The following is a 14,722-nucleotide window of genomic DNA, read 5'->3' on the forward strand; positions in this document are numbered from 1 at the left end:
TATGGGTTTGGACTTAGGGGCAGGTGTGTCCTGGCAGCTGTGAAATTGTCTACCTCAGTCTTTTTCTTACTTGATTTAAGCTATATTTTGAGAAAGATCTTTATTTGCTTTACACAGCAGTAAAAGTTATATATTATACATTGTGTATGTGCATGCTTAGCTGTGTTCGACTCTGTGACCCCATGAACTGTAGCCCAGCAGGCTCCTCCGTCCATGTAATTTTCCAGGCAAGAATATTGAAGTGGGTTGCCATTTCCTGCTTCGTAACTCAATCTTTTTGATTCTTGCCATGGTTCCTATTATTTATACTTTATTTGTATAGGTGAGCCCCAAATGTCAAAATGCAAGTGTGAATTTCCTGATCAGCTTTTTGAACATTGGCCATTTACTAAGCAGAAGTAACAGCTCTCTTGAAGCTCTTTGTTCAGGACACAAATCAGACATAAACCCAGCAGGGGCTAGCAGTTAAGTATAGAGATGTATGGTTTCCTCAACGAGCACCAAAGAATGTAATAAAACATAACTTTTTTTTCCGCTTAACAGAATTTCATATGAAGAAGCTCAGATGATGGCACCAGAAGCTGTAATGACTCCCACTCTGCACACAGCCATCAGTCCTTCAGCTTAGATGACTGTCTCACCGTGCTGCTGCCAGAAGTATTTTCTGATTTCAACACTGAAGCAAATTCTCAAGTGCCGGCACAGAATTTCCTGTGCTGACAAAAATGTAATCACTCCATTGACATTGCATAGATAATCAAAGATCTCAGTGCATCAGCTTTTTACAGCACAGCTACAGACACAAGTCATCGCAATAAAGAAAAAAAATTTCCCTTGGCTTGTACAATATTCTTCTGAAAAATCTTGCTTCTAAGTCTATTGTGTCTAAAAGCTCTTCCAGTGGAGTCTTGAATAATGATAGTGAATTTATGCAGTTTCTCTTATTGAGTTAGGAGTTAATGAATAAAATTGCACTGCTTTTAGATCACACACAAACACATTTGGGGAATATTTGCATAAAGATGCAACATTTATTTAAAGTTGAAGCAGGGCATGAAGGATTCCACGGAAGGTGTGGGCTTTCCTTCCCAGATCCTGCATTATGCTGCTCGGACAGCATCTGAGGTCCTTTCTATGGACATCAAAGCCACTGGCATGAAACGGTTCTCTAATTTCAGCATTTGTACAGTTCAAACTGAGCAACTGAAGGACTTGGGTGATTTTCTGGCCACTAAGTTGTGTTCCACTCTCTCACGTTCTTTAGCAGATGCAATAGAGAGAATCTTCGGTTTACTTGAAGCATTAAAATCATACTTCTAGCTTTTGCACAGTGAAAGAAACTATGAACAAGATGAAAAGACAACCCTCAGAATGGGAGAAAATAATAGCAAATAAAAGAACTGACAAAGGATTAATCTCCAAAATATGCAAGCATCTCATTCAGCTCAATACCAGAAAAACAAACAACCCAATCAAAAAGTAAGCAGAAGACCTAAACAGATATTTCTCCAAAGGAGACATACAGATGTCTAATAAACCATGAAAAGATGCTCAACATCACTCATTATTAGAGAAATGCAAATCCAAACTACAATGAAGTATCACCTCACACCAGCCAGACTGGCCATCATCAAAAAGTCTACAAACAATAAATGCTGGAGAAAAAGAAACCCACTTGCACTGTTGGTGGGAACACAAATTGATACAGCCACTATGAAGAACAGTATGGAGAGTCCTTAAAAAAAATAATTAGGAATAAAACTACCATGTGACCCAACAATCCCGTGCATAGAAGCAAACTAGACATCCATCAACAAATGAAGGGATGAAAAGACAATGGTATATATGTCTTTGGTGGTACATATATACAACGGAATATTGCTCAGCCAGAAAGAGGAACACATCTGACTCAGTTCTAATGAGGTAGATGAACCTAGAGCCTACTATACAGTGAAGGAAGTCAGAAAAACAAATATCACATATTAACGCATATATATGAAATCTAGAAAGATGGCACTGATGAACCTATTTGCAGGGCAGCAATGGAGATGCAGACTTAGAGAACAGACTTCTGGACACAGCAGACGAAGGAGAGGGTGGGACGAATTGAGAGAGAAGCATTGAAACATAACATATGCATTGAAACATATATGTAAAACTAGATAGCCAGTGGAAATTTACTGTATGATGCAGGGAGCTCAAATCCAGTGCTCTGTGACAACCTAGAGGGGTGGGATAGGGTGGGAGGTGGAAGGGAAATTCAAAAGGGAGGGGACAGACATACATACACCTATGGCTGCTTCATGTTGATACATGGCAGAAACCAATACAATATTGTAAAGCAATTATCCTCCAATTAAAAATAAGTAACTTTTTTAAAGAAATCATACTTCAATTCTGAAGAAAGACCCCCAAAATTCATGTTGGTTTTGTAAATAATCTACTGAATGAAGTCTACTTAATTGCTGTTCAGAGTTTTGAACATCCCTTTAGCAACAGGATTATGCAAATTGACAGAGAAGCCAGCAGTGCTGCAGAAGCACTCGTTTAATAAGAAACTTGTTGAATTTGCTAAAACAAATTGAAGAACTATTTATTCCTTCAAGTGTCAATGCCCTTCTTCAAAGGGATGCTAATTATGAACCAAAAAAAGGAAATTCTGACTTAAAATAGATCATGACTATGGCACTCGCCGTGACCATGTTTGAAATGGATTTCACCCCTTTGAGCATTCTTCTCTTTTATGTGGATGCGGGCAAACACCCTTCCCCATATAGGGAGAAGTAGAACGTCACTCTAGTGTCAGAGAGGAAGGGAACAAAAATGGACTGTAGTGCTCATGTGGGGTATGTGTGTGTGTGTTTATGTGAACAACATTTTAAAAAGTTGAATGAGAGGCAATGGAATCCGAAGGATGGAAAAGTAAATTCTAACAGCGAAGGTGGTATGATGCATTTACAGAATCCAAATTCACTGCACAGTTCTCAGAGCTGCTGACTTCCTGACAATACACGCTCAGCAGAGCCGCTCACAGGGCTGACATTGAGCACGTCTTCTCACTAATAAATAGTCAAGGGACATGTAGCTGCTATAGTAGGTGCATCACGATGGAAGTGGAAAACAGCGATAACTGCTGTTAAATGGATTTTATACGTAAATTCTGCAAAACAATTAACTGATAAGGGAAGTCAAATCATGAGGGAAAAAAAATTAAAGAGGTATGTAACTTAGAGACTTATAATTTATTTCAGATAAACAATGAATAATTTTATTTTTAACGTTTCTTTTTCAATGTAGACCATTTTTAACGTCTTTATTGAATTTGTTACAATATTGTTTCTGTTTTTTGTTTCGGTGTTTTTGCTGGAAGACATTTGGAACCATAGCTCCCTGACCATGGAAACACACCCCCTGCATTGGAAAATGAAGTCTTAACCACCAGACCATGAGGGAAGTCCCAACAATGAACAATTTTATTATGAGATGTCCCACGTGACAGTTTCCTTTGATCTCAATGACCCCACGCAGGAGTAATTAGAAATGACGTAAATACACATTGGGGCTTCCCCACTGGCTCAGCCAGTAAAGAATTCACCTGCAATGCAGGAGACCCAAGTTCGATCCTTGGGTGGGGAAGATCTCCTGGAGAAGGGAAGAGCTACCCACTCGAGTATTCTTGCCTGGAGAATCCCATGGACAAAGTAGCCTGACAGGTTACAGTCCATAGGGTTGCAAAGAGTCGGACGCAACTGAGCAACCTAAGCACGCACATTAACGGACATCAGTGTTCCCTGTGCGCCTCTGTTGCCCCACTTGCCACCCCTCAGCCGTGGACTGTGCTCTTTCCTTGGCCTCAGCCTCAAGTCTGGAGAAAGGCAGAGCTGCCAGCAGCCTCTTGTGAAAAGGGCCTGAGTGTCCTGTCTGCAGTCCTCCCAGAATGCTGCATAAGGGGCCACCGTCCAGGCTAGGCAAGGTCCAGCGGCAGGCAGGCAAGGTCCAACAGCAGGCACAGCGGCCAAGATAGAGGGGAGAATTGAAGTCTCCTCTCTAAACTTCCAGAAAAAGCACTGCTCCCTGCACCGGCACCCATGGGTGCTGGTGGATGCCTGTGGGAGACAGCAAAGTAAAAGACCATGCACCTCAGAATCAGGCCTGGCTATGTTTATGCTCTCCCTTTTTTAATTTTGCTTTTATTGTGGCAAGGACTTAAAACATGTTCTCCTCTCTGAACAAATGTTTATGTGTACGATCTGTATCGTGTAGGCAACAAAGGTGTCCAGCAGATCTCGGGAGTTCATTCACTTTGTTCAACTGACACTTTATGTTCCCGTGATGAGTAACTCCCCATCCTCCTGCCACCTCTAATCTACTTTCTGTCTCCATGAGTTTGACTCTGTTCCGTGCTTAGTTGTTCAGTCATGTTCGACTCTGTGCAACACTGTGGACTGTAGCCTGCCAGGCTCCTCTGTCCATGGGGATTCTAAAGGCAAGAATACTGGAGAGGGTTGCTATGCTGTTCCCCAGGGAAGCTTCCCAACCCAGGGATCAAACTCAGGTCTCCCACACTGCAGGCGGATTCTTTACTGTCTGAGCCACCAGGGAAGCCCCTCATATACGTGGAATCATGTCGTACTCTCTTTCTGAGTCTGGGTTATTTCATTTAATGTAATGTCCTCAAGGTTCATGGCAGGTGTTAGAACTGCCTTCCTTTTTAAAGTTTGAATAATGTTCCATTGTATGGATGGACCACATTGTCTAGTCTGTAGACGTGGCCTTGGGCACCTACCTGGCCTGTGAGAGCAGAGATTCTAGTCCTTACAGTGGCGCCCTGACCCTGATCTAAAGGTGCTGCTGCCACTTGACATATACAGTCATATAGTGGAATCATGGTCTATTATTTCCAAGATGAGACTCAAAAAAATAATCTCTTTCCTGTGATTTATGTATTATTCAAGAACCATGGCTTCACTGAGATCTTAAGGATGTGTGCAAGGAAGAGCAGAGCCTCCAGGCCCTTGCTCTAGGGTTAGTGATATTTGTTAGAGGTCCTTTATCTGGAGGGCTCTGAGTATAGGCTTCTCCATCATGCTTTCACCTCTCTCCCAGCACTACATTTTCTAGAGAATGTATTCATATCAAGGATAGCCTTGATAGCAAAAAAAAAAATAGTAGCCCAAATCTGTTCATAAGCATAACTGGTGATCAAATGTTTTTACCAACTTCCAAAAGTGTGAGCAAAAAGTGTTCCAAATGTCAGAAAAAAATTAATTTAAAAATCTGACAGTCTGTTTCCCAAGATTCATATGCAAAGGGTTTTCCTTCTCCACTTAAGAGATTTGAAATATTTTATATATATTTTTTCAAATATATATATATATATATATTCAAAACAGTTGAAAAGTTGAAGGGCTCAGCTGCCTTTTCCTAATGGCTTCCTTCTGTGAAGATCACTTGACAGTCTGGAGAACACTGAAAAGTGAGCAAATTTATCTGTGTGTTCCTGCCTGAAAGGTGATGTGATGGCTAGAGCCACAGCAGCTATGCTGCTGTATGAGGAATAGGCAAGGACTATTATTAAAATGACTGCCCTGATACTTTTGAGCCGCTAAGCCAAGGTCTGATTTTTGCTGTTTTATTTGAGCCACTAAGCTCCTCTCCTATTACTTACAGATGAAAATACTCCAGAGTCTAACAACAGGTCGCAGACATTGCTGGTACAGACAACAACAGTGCCTGACAAATGTTGTACCCTGTGTAGGGACATAGACTAGGGTGTGACATAGTGGCCAGACAGTGAAAATCCTAATAAACTCAGGCTAAATTCTGCAGGGCACTGGAATCCTGGAAAGCACACACCCTTTTTATTTTAAAAAGCATGTGTGAAAGTATTAGTCACTCAGTCATGTTGACTCTTCGCAACCCCATGGACTGTAGCCCACAAGGCTCCTCTGTCCATGGAATTCTCCAGGCAAAAATATTGGAGTGGGTAGCCATTCCCATCTCCAAGGGAACTTCCCGACCCAGGGATCAAACCCAGATCTCCAGCATTGCAGGAAGATTCTTTACTGTCTGAGCCAGCAAGGAAGCCCATATTCAATCTTAGAAGGAAACTAAGCCTATATTTTAAAATATACTTAAAAGCATGATATGCTCAATTTTCAAAATTGTAAACTAATCTGGAAAGGCAAATAAGGAGAATGTATTCAAGGCTACACTTCAGAATGGAAACATTTTAATGCTCATAAATGCAGCCCAGAGGTCAGTGTTTGTTTTCCCCTCTCAATTTGCTGAAATTGATGGGCATATTTTGGCACATGAAGCAAAATAACAAACTTCCTAATTCTCTTTGTGAGAGCCATTCAGACTGTTAACAGGGAAAATGCTATTTTACAACCTGTAATTAGAGGAACTTCTCCCAGTCTGCACCAGCAGTACGGGGACCAATCACTATTGTTCCTTTGTAATAAGAAGAAAGAATTTTCTGAACCTCCCCAAACATACTCCAAATAAACACTGAGTCATCAGCAGAAGTCGTGCTTCAGAATTCCTGCGGGTGGGTGGCAGGCAGTTGGTTGATGTCAGTTTCTTGTGAAATAATTGGGTGTATGAGCTATTAGGTGGCAGCGTAAGCTGATAGACTTTGATGCATTACGGTGTAACTGGCAGAAATCCTGTTTTCCTTCGGTGATAGTCCTGAGAAGTAAGTGACTGCAGAGTCATCCCGAGTGCCATCTTCCCATTGCCTGCCTGTCCCGTCTATCATAGAGCTGGCTCCAGCTGGATGGGGGCCGCCTCGGACTGTGGAAGCCACAGAGCAGGTCTGCGTGCTTTGTGCCTCAGTTTCTTCCCTTGTAAGTCACAAGGAGCCCCTGGAGCGAACTCAGTGCCTCCTGTCACAGGCCATCTGTCAACTTCTCAACAGTCCAAGAGCTGTGCTCTGTATCCACCCAATCCATTGGCTTCCTTGTTATTTCTGCTTCTGTGCTCGTCCTCGTCTCATGGAATCGCATCTACTCCCGCACATCTCACTACAGGGAAGTTCTCAGTTGTGAGGGGTCATCCAAGCTGTGCCCCTGACTTCACTGATCACAGGCAGGCCCTTCTGCCAGTCGATCTCTTGGGAGTTAACAGGCCACTCATCTAACCTGTCATTCCTCAGGGGACACTAGAGTGACTCTCATGTGACAATCAGGCTGTGCAATTTCATTGGTTAGGACCCATTCTTAATCCACTCATGGTAGCTTGTCCTCTAGTCAGGAGGTAAATCCTCCAGGCCCTCGGGGAAATCTCACCGTTCTCATGAGGCTGAAGGCAAAGCATGATGCAAAGTTTGGACAAACCTGCATGTATTTTCTTGTACTCATGAAATTATATTCAAATAGTTTATCATGTTTGCAGATGAAATCAGCTGCACTAGTTCAGGCGAGAGGTCCAGATGGCCAGGGAGGACAGGTACCAGCCCATGACCTAAAAAAGGATACCTTAACTGTCATTGAAAAAGCAAGAGAGTTCCAGAAAAACATCTATTTCTGCTTTATTGACTATGCCAAAGCTTTTGACTATGTGGATCACAATAAACTGGAAAATTATGAAAGAGATGGGCATACCAGACCACCTGACCTCTGAGAGGGTAACAGGCAGGAAGGCCGGGGTCTCCAAACGGAGGAAATAGCCTCCAAGTGTCAGACATTTTATCTCTCTTAAGCAGCAAGAGGAAATAAACTAGATATTTTTTCCTTCTCTATACAAATTTACAAGGAGGTTTCTCTTAAAATTCTGTGTTGCCATAATGACACCTGGTCTCACTTGAAGTTAACCATTGCCTTTTTCTTATGGAAATGTGTATCTTAAGCTATGCTAATGTACTATGCATTTACCCCAAACTCTGTCTTCAAGTCGGTTCCGCCTTTTGGGCTCAGAACCTACTTGATAAACCAGTATGTTATACTCCGATATTGTTCCTCTAATCTATGTAAATAACACTATTTGTATGGTGCTCTGCCCTTCTTCAAGATTCAAGTTAATCCTTTTATGGGCCAAGATGAACCATTTGGAGTCAAGATTATCCTAAAATACATCTTATGGGTGAGGGGCCTGGTGCCATTCTAAGTTTTGAGACATTCCTTTCTTTCATTAACAGACTGCTGGTGACTATATAACATCCAGATAAAGACTAGCAGGGGGATACTCTTTCTGCCCCCTTCTGATGCCTATGTCAGAAGCTTTCTCTATCTCCTTTATACTTTAATAAAACTTTATTACACAAAAGCTCTGAGCGATCAAGCCTCGTCTCTAGCCCCAGATTGAATTCTTCTCCTCCAGGGGTCAAGAATCTCGGCATCATAATTCAACAACAACCTTTCACCTCCCTCTTGAGAAACCTGTATGCAAGTCAGGAAGCAACAGTTAGAACTGGACATGAAACAACAGGGTGGTTCCAAATAGGAAAGGGAGTGTGTCAAGGCTGTATATTGTCACCTTGCTTATTTAACTTCTATGCAGAGTACATCATGAGAAACACTGGGCTGGAGGAAGCACAAGCTGGAATCAAGATTCCTGGGAGAAATATCAATAACCTCAGATATGCAGATGACACTACCCTTATGGCAGAAAGTGAAGAACTAAAGAGCCTCTTGATGAAAGTGAAAGAGGAGAGCGAAAAAGTTAGCTTGAAGCTCAACATTCAGAAAACTAAGATCATGGCATCCAGTCCCATCACTTCATGGCAGATAGATGGGGAAACAGTGGAAACAGTGTCAGACTTTATTTTTCTGGGCTCCAAAATCACTGCAGATGGTAATTGCAGACATGAAATTAAAAGATGCTTACTCCTTGGAAGGAAAGTTATGACCAACCTAGACAGCATATTAAAAAGCAGAGACATCACTTTGTCAACAAAGGTCCATCTAGTCAAAGCTATGGTTTTTCCAGTGGTCATGTATGGATGTGAGAGTTGGACTATAAAGAAAGCTGAACACTGAAGAATTGATGCCTTTGAACTGTGGTGTTGGAGAAGACTCTTGCGAGTCCCTTGGACTGCAAGGAGATCCAACCAGTCCATCCTAAAGGAGATCAGTCCTAGGTGTTCATTGGAGGGACTGATGTTGAAGCTGAAACTCCAATACTTTGGCTACCTGATGCAAAGAGCTGACTCATTGGAAAAGACTCTGATGCTGGGAAAGACTGAGGGCAGGAGGAGACAGGGACAACAGAGCATGAGATGGTTGGATGGCATCATTGACTCAATGGACTGAGTTTGTGTGAACTCCGGGAGTTGGTGATGAACAGGGAGGCCTGACGTGCTGTGGTTCATGGTGTTGCAAAGAGTCAGACATGACTGAGCGACTGAACTGAACTGAACTAACTGTCTTGAACAAGGTGTCATGTCTAATTGGGATGAAGATAAACGCTTGAGATTTGTTCCCCCGAGAGTGCTCAGTGTGACAAATCCTAAAGAGGAGAAAGGATGCTGGAGCAGCGTAACAGGGCTCTCCCTGACCAAAGTGGAGACAAGCAAGGCATCGGAAAGGATAACCACCATGGTTGACTGAAGCACAATCTATAAAAAATCCATGAGCTCATAATAATTCTCAAAGAGAGTAAAGAAGCAAACAAAAATCCTGCCCTAAATCACCTCCCTTGGAACCAAGCGTTATAGCAAGCCTTTCCTCTGAAAATTCAGTTAGGCGGGGTGGGGGGAGGGGAATGAAGCCCTCATGCACCTTTCCTATAGAATCCATATTTTTGGTTACTAAATATCTCCAGCTGATAAGAAAAAAATTCCCTTTACAGAATAAGGCCAGCCAATAAACCAGAGCTGATAGGAAGAGAAAATCCCCTTTCACAGCCCCTGATGAATTAATTCAGGGTGCTTAGGTAGACCAGGCTGGGTACTCTCAGGGTTCCAGATATGCACCCCAATAGATTTCAGCTCCTGAACCAGAGAGCTACGTGAGCATCAAGAATGGCCAGGCAGCCTGAGGAACCCCAATGTGTCTCTGGGCTTAAATTACTCATCCAGAACCATCTCAGGGCTTTAGAACCTCGTTTCCAGGAGACAGGAGATAGGGCACCATTAAGCGCCACAGGACAGTTAGTCCCAAGAGAGGGCAGGCACTCTACAAGACCACTTCCCTGGCCTCTTCAACAATATAATGAGAAAGGGAGGTGTGGGAAAGGTCGAGTTAGCTTAAAAGCAATAGAAGAAATCAAAAAGCAAAAATTCTGACTCTGATCTGCATGAACCATATTTTAGAAACATCTTGGACACAATTGGAGACACTTAACTTTCCAATAGGTACAGGATAATGACAAAGAATCCTTGTTAATTTTCTTACATGCAGAAAAATAGAATTGGTATTATATAGGAAAAAGCCCTTGATGTTTAGAGGAGAACATTAATTAGAGTTAAATGCCACAATGTGTGTTATTTATTCTAAAATACCTCAGCTAAAAACAGCAGTTGTAGCAATATAACAAAATGTTGACTATGAAAGCTAGGCAATGCAGATATGAATATCCATTTTAATATCCACTGTGTATTTGAAACATTTCAAAATGAAAAGCAAAAAAAAGAAAAAATAGAAAAAGATACATAACTCCTTACTCCAGAGATGTGGTGGTTCTGTGTAGGGCAAGAGATTAGAGCTGGTGTATCACCAACAAGACAACAACAACACCTGGGCACATCCCTGGAAATAGGGTGTGCAGACCTAGGACCGTGGTCATCCTGCAGGTAGAGAACTGGAGAGGTCATTTGAGGAAGGCACCTGGAACCATGCCCTAGACTAGAAGTGACAAATAGATCTTGGGTGGTGGCTGCCATGCTGAGCCACTTCCAGGCCATCCTTCAGGGCAATGGGAAAAGTACTCTGAGCAATGGGTAATGGGCGATCCTTTTGCCTTCCTGAAATCCTGAACTTTATGGACCCACATCTTTGAGGAAAGAAGTTAGAGAGGCAAGAATCTATACCAAGAGAGTTTAAAAAGAAAGAAGGCTTGGATCTGATATGCAGAAGAGTGTTGATGACATGCAAATAGCCGAAGAGGAGGTACCGAGGCTGTTCAGGAACTTTCTGCACACCAGCCGCGCAGCCTGGAAGACACAGCCCCACCCAGTTCCTGGAGGAACTGGAAGAACATCATCCAGGCAGAATCTCTCCATGGTGGGAAGGGGAGATGCCAGAGGAAATAGAGAAACTCGGCTCGTTCTGGAAGAAAAGGTGAGAGGAGGATATTCAGGCATGTGTATGTGGCTGGGGGGGGGGGGGGGGGGGGCGGGGCGGGGTGGTTGTGTGTGTGTCTTCTTATTGCCTTTGTGTTTTTAATTCCTTGATTTCTACTCTTACCTTTTTTATCTTCTTACCTTTGCTTGCTCTGTGTTTATTCTGCATTTTTCAAGGTTCTTGAGGTGGTAGCTCAAAATAATGATCTGAGACTTCTAATGAGAAATTTCCCTGTATGTGTTTTTTTAGCTGCCTCTAACAGCTAAATATCAATATGAAAATTTTGATAATTTTCATTTTCATTTGGTCCAAAAACTCTGAAATTTCTCTGGCGCAAAATCCAATCAAAATTCATGGATTATTTAGAAGTGTGTCATTTATTCTCCCTCTATTTGAGGATTTTTCATTCCTCTTTCTGCTATTCATTTCCAGTTTACTTCCTTTGCTGTGTGAGAACATGCTTTGTGTGATTTATATTCTTTTAAATTCTTTTAAATTTAAGGCTGAGAATGTGGTCTATATTTATGAATGCTTCATTTGAGCTTGAGATGAGTGTGTATTCTACTGTTGAGTGGGGAACTCTCTCAATTTCAATTAGACCAAGTTAGTTGATAGTGTTTTACAAATATTACATTACAGAGCTTTGGTTACCTTACTCCACAACTGAGCAGAGTCTGAGTAACTGATTTAAATTTTAATCATATCTGATATGTATCTTCACAGCAATGTTTAGACTAGCATTTGGCCAATAAACTAGGCACCATAGCCTAGACAGGTTGACATAAACTAACTGTCACAAATCTACCTCTTGTCAATTTGGTACCCTTACACATCTCCTTAAACCATACTTACTGCTATAGCCAAATACCACAGACTAGGTGACTTATAAACAACAAAAATATATCTCTCACAATTAGGGATGCTGGAAGTCCTAGATCAAAGCAGCAGCACAGTCATGTTCTCGTGAAGGCCCTCTCCTGGTCCATAGCCAGGACCTCCTCATCATGTCCTATTGTGGTGGAAAAGACAAGGAGCCCCCTGGGGTCTCTTTTATACAGGCACTCATCCCATTCATGAGGACTCCAGCCTCATGACCTAATCACCTTCCACAGGCCCCCACCTCCAAATGTCCTCACCTTGGGGATTGAGATTTCAGTATATGAATTTTGAGGGGTCACAAACATTCAGTTCATAGCAGGTAAATACCCATAAGTGTGGTTTCTAGCTTGCATGGTGCTTGTATATTCAATTTTACAACAAGCAAAAAACCCTGCCAAAGGAATTTCCAGGGTGACTATACAATTTACATTCCCACCAATGATGTGTGAGAGATCCACAGTAAAGTATTCCTTTCCTACTAAATAAAATTGGAAAAGCAGACAAATAGTTTATTCACAAGGTATCTTCCCAATGATTTCAATGCTTTGACCACTTAGTCACCTGTCAACCTTCTAAGAGGAAGGAAATATAGGTGAACTCCCTGTTGTGAAGCCAGGACATCACCTCCTTGCCCCACTTATGCCTGATGGGCTGTGACATGGATGCAGGTGGGATTGACAGATGAGCAAGACTGCCATCACCCAAGACACTCAGCAACTGGTCCTTTCTCCTCACACAGGAAGTTCAAAAGCCCTTAGAAGCCAAATACATGCATGTGCAATTACATGGCACACCATCAAGTGGCTGCTTCCCCACTTTGCAGATGGGGAAAGTGGGGAAGAAGGGGATGGTAAGGGGATGTCAACCACAAGCTGGCATTGCCATGGTTGCTTGCCATCTACCTCTATAAGGATTAAGTCATGTGCTACTGAAGCTGCTGACCTTCAATACCCCCTGAAGGAGTTCAGAGTGGAGAGCAGAAGTGAGGCACTCTGTGTTCCCAGAAAACTGGCAGGACATGTCTTCAGATAGATATTCTTAGGAGCTGATTTTATGAGCCCAGTTCTTATATCTTCTCATGTATAGAGAAGCACTAAAATCCTTCACATGACAACTGTTCCTTGTCACTAGCATAAACTTCATGAGATCAACAGAAACTTTCTAAAAATTAAATGTGCTTGATTGCATGTGCTCCCCCTTTACCAAAATCACATATATACTATCCTCCCCCCATTACCTTTTGGAACAGTTTCTAAGAGCCATCTGAGGTGCTATCTCCCAGGCTACTGTCTTCATACTGGCCCAAATAAAACTTAACTTGCAACTCTCATGTAATGCATTTTTTTTTTTAATCAACAGGGACTTTAATAAGGTCACACAGCAAGTTAGTGGAAGAATCAAGACCAAAATTCCTTCTTGAGCACTGCCATGTATGGATAGCAATTTTGGCCAATTCAGCAAGAACTTCTGGTGATGAAGACAGATTAAACGTGCAAGACTGGGGAAATGGAGACAAGGAGTCAGGCAAGTCAAGGTGCCACACTTCCGTCTGCATTTTCTAGATGTGTTTATTCAATCAACATGTGTGGATTCCCTTCTATCTTAAGCACAATCCTACCACTGAAGAACATTCTGTCCTGCAAATTTTAAGTGAAGTGAAATCTCTCAGTCGTGTCCGACTCTTTGCAATCCCCTGAGCTGTAGCCTACCAGGCTCCTCTGTCCGTGGGATATTCCAGGCAAGAATACTGGAGTGGGTTGCCATTTCCTTCTCCACAAGTCAATAATATCTTCTGCTGTGGTCACCAGCCTGCTGCTGTTTTAGGGAAGGTTGGAGGTTTCTGTTTTAAAGACACCATAGCTGTCATGATGATTACTACTACTACTACTACTACTACTACTACTAAGTCGCTTCAGTCGTGTCTGACTCTGTGCGACCCCGTAGACGGCAGCCCACCAGGTTCCCCCATCCCTGGGATTCTCCAGGCAAGAACAGTGGAGTGGGTTGCCATTTCCTTCTCCAGTGTCATGATGATTAATCATTAGCAAATATTTATGCCAAGCATTACAAGGGGGAAGTCATGTCCCCAAACACCTCAGGTATAGGTCCTCTGCAGTGAGTGAACCAAGACAGCAACCATTGCTCTGCAGGATGGAATCAGCTAGTTCTTGAGAGGGGGACCCATTGGACAATCCGTGTCCCTCACATCATCCCTTCTAGGGAGACTGTCTAAACATTTGCAGACATTTAGGATGCACATATGGCACACCAATCTCATTAGGCATTTACACAGGTGTTATGAACTGAAATGTGTCTTTAAAATTCGTATGTTGAAGTCCCAACTCCCAGGACCTCAGAATGTGATCATATTGGGAGACTTTAAAGAAGTAATTAGGGTAAAATGAGGTCATATAGCCCTAGTCCATTATGACTGGTGTTCTTATCAAAAGAAGTGATTAGGACACAGACACACACAGAAGGAAGAGCATTTGGGGACACAGGGGAAAGACAGCCATCTACACACTGCAGAGAGATGCCTCCTCGGAAGGATCAGCTGTGCCAGCACCTTAAGCTGAGACTTCCAGCCTGCAGGACTGTGATAAGATAAATCTCTGTTT

Source organism: Budorcas taxicolor, chromosome 4, assembly GCF_023091745.1.
Source record: "Budorcas taxicolor isolate Tak-1 chromosome 4, Takin1.1, whole genome shotgun sequence".
Lineage (NCBI taxonomy): Eukaryota > Metazoa > Chordata > Mammalia > Artiodactyla > Bovidae > Budorcas > Budorcas taxicolor.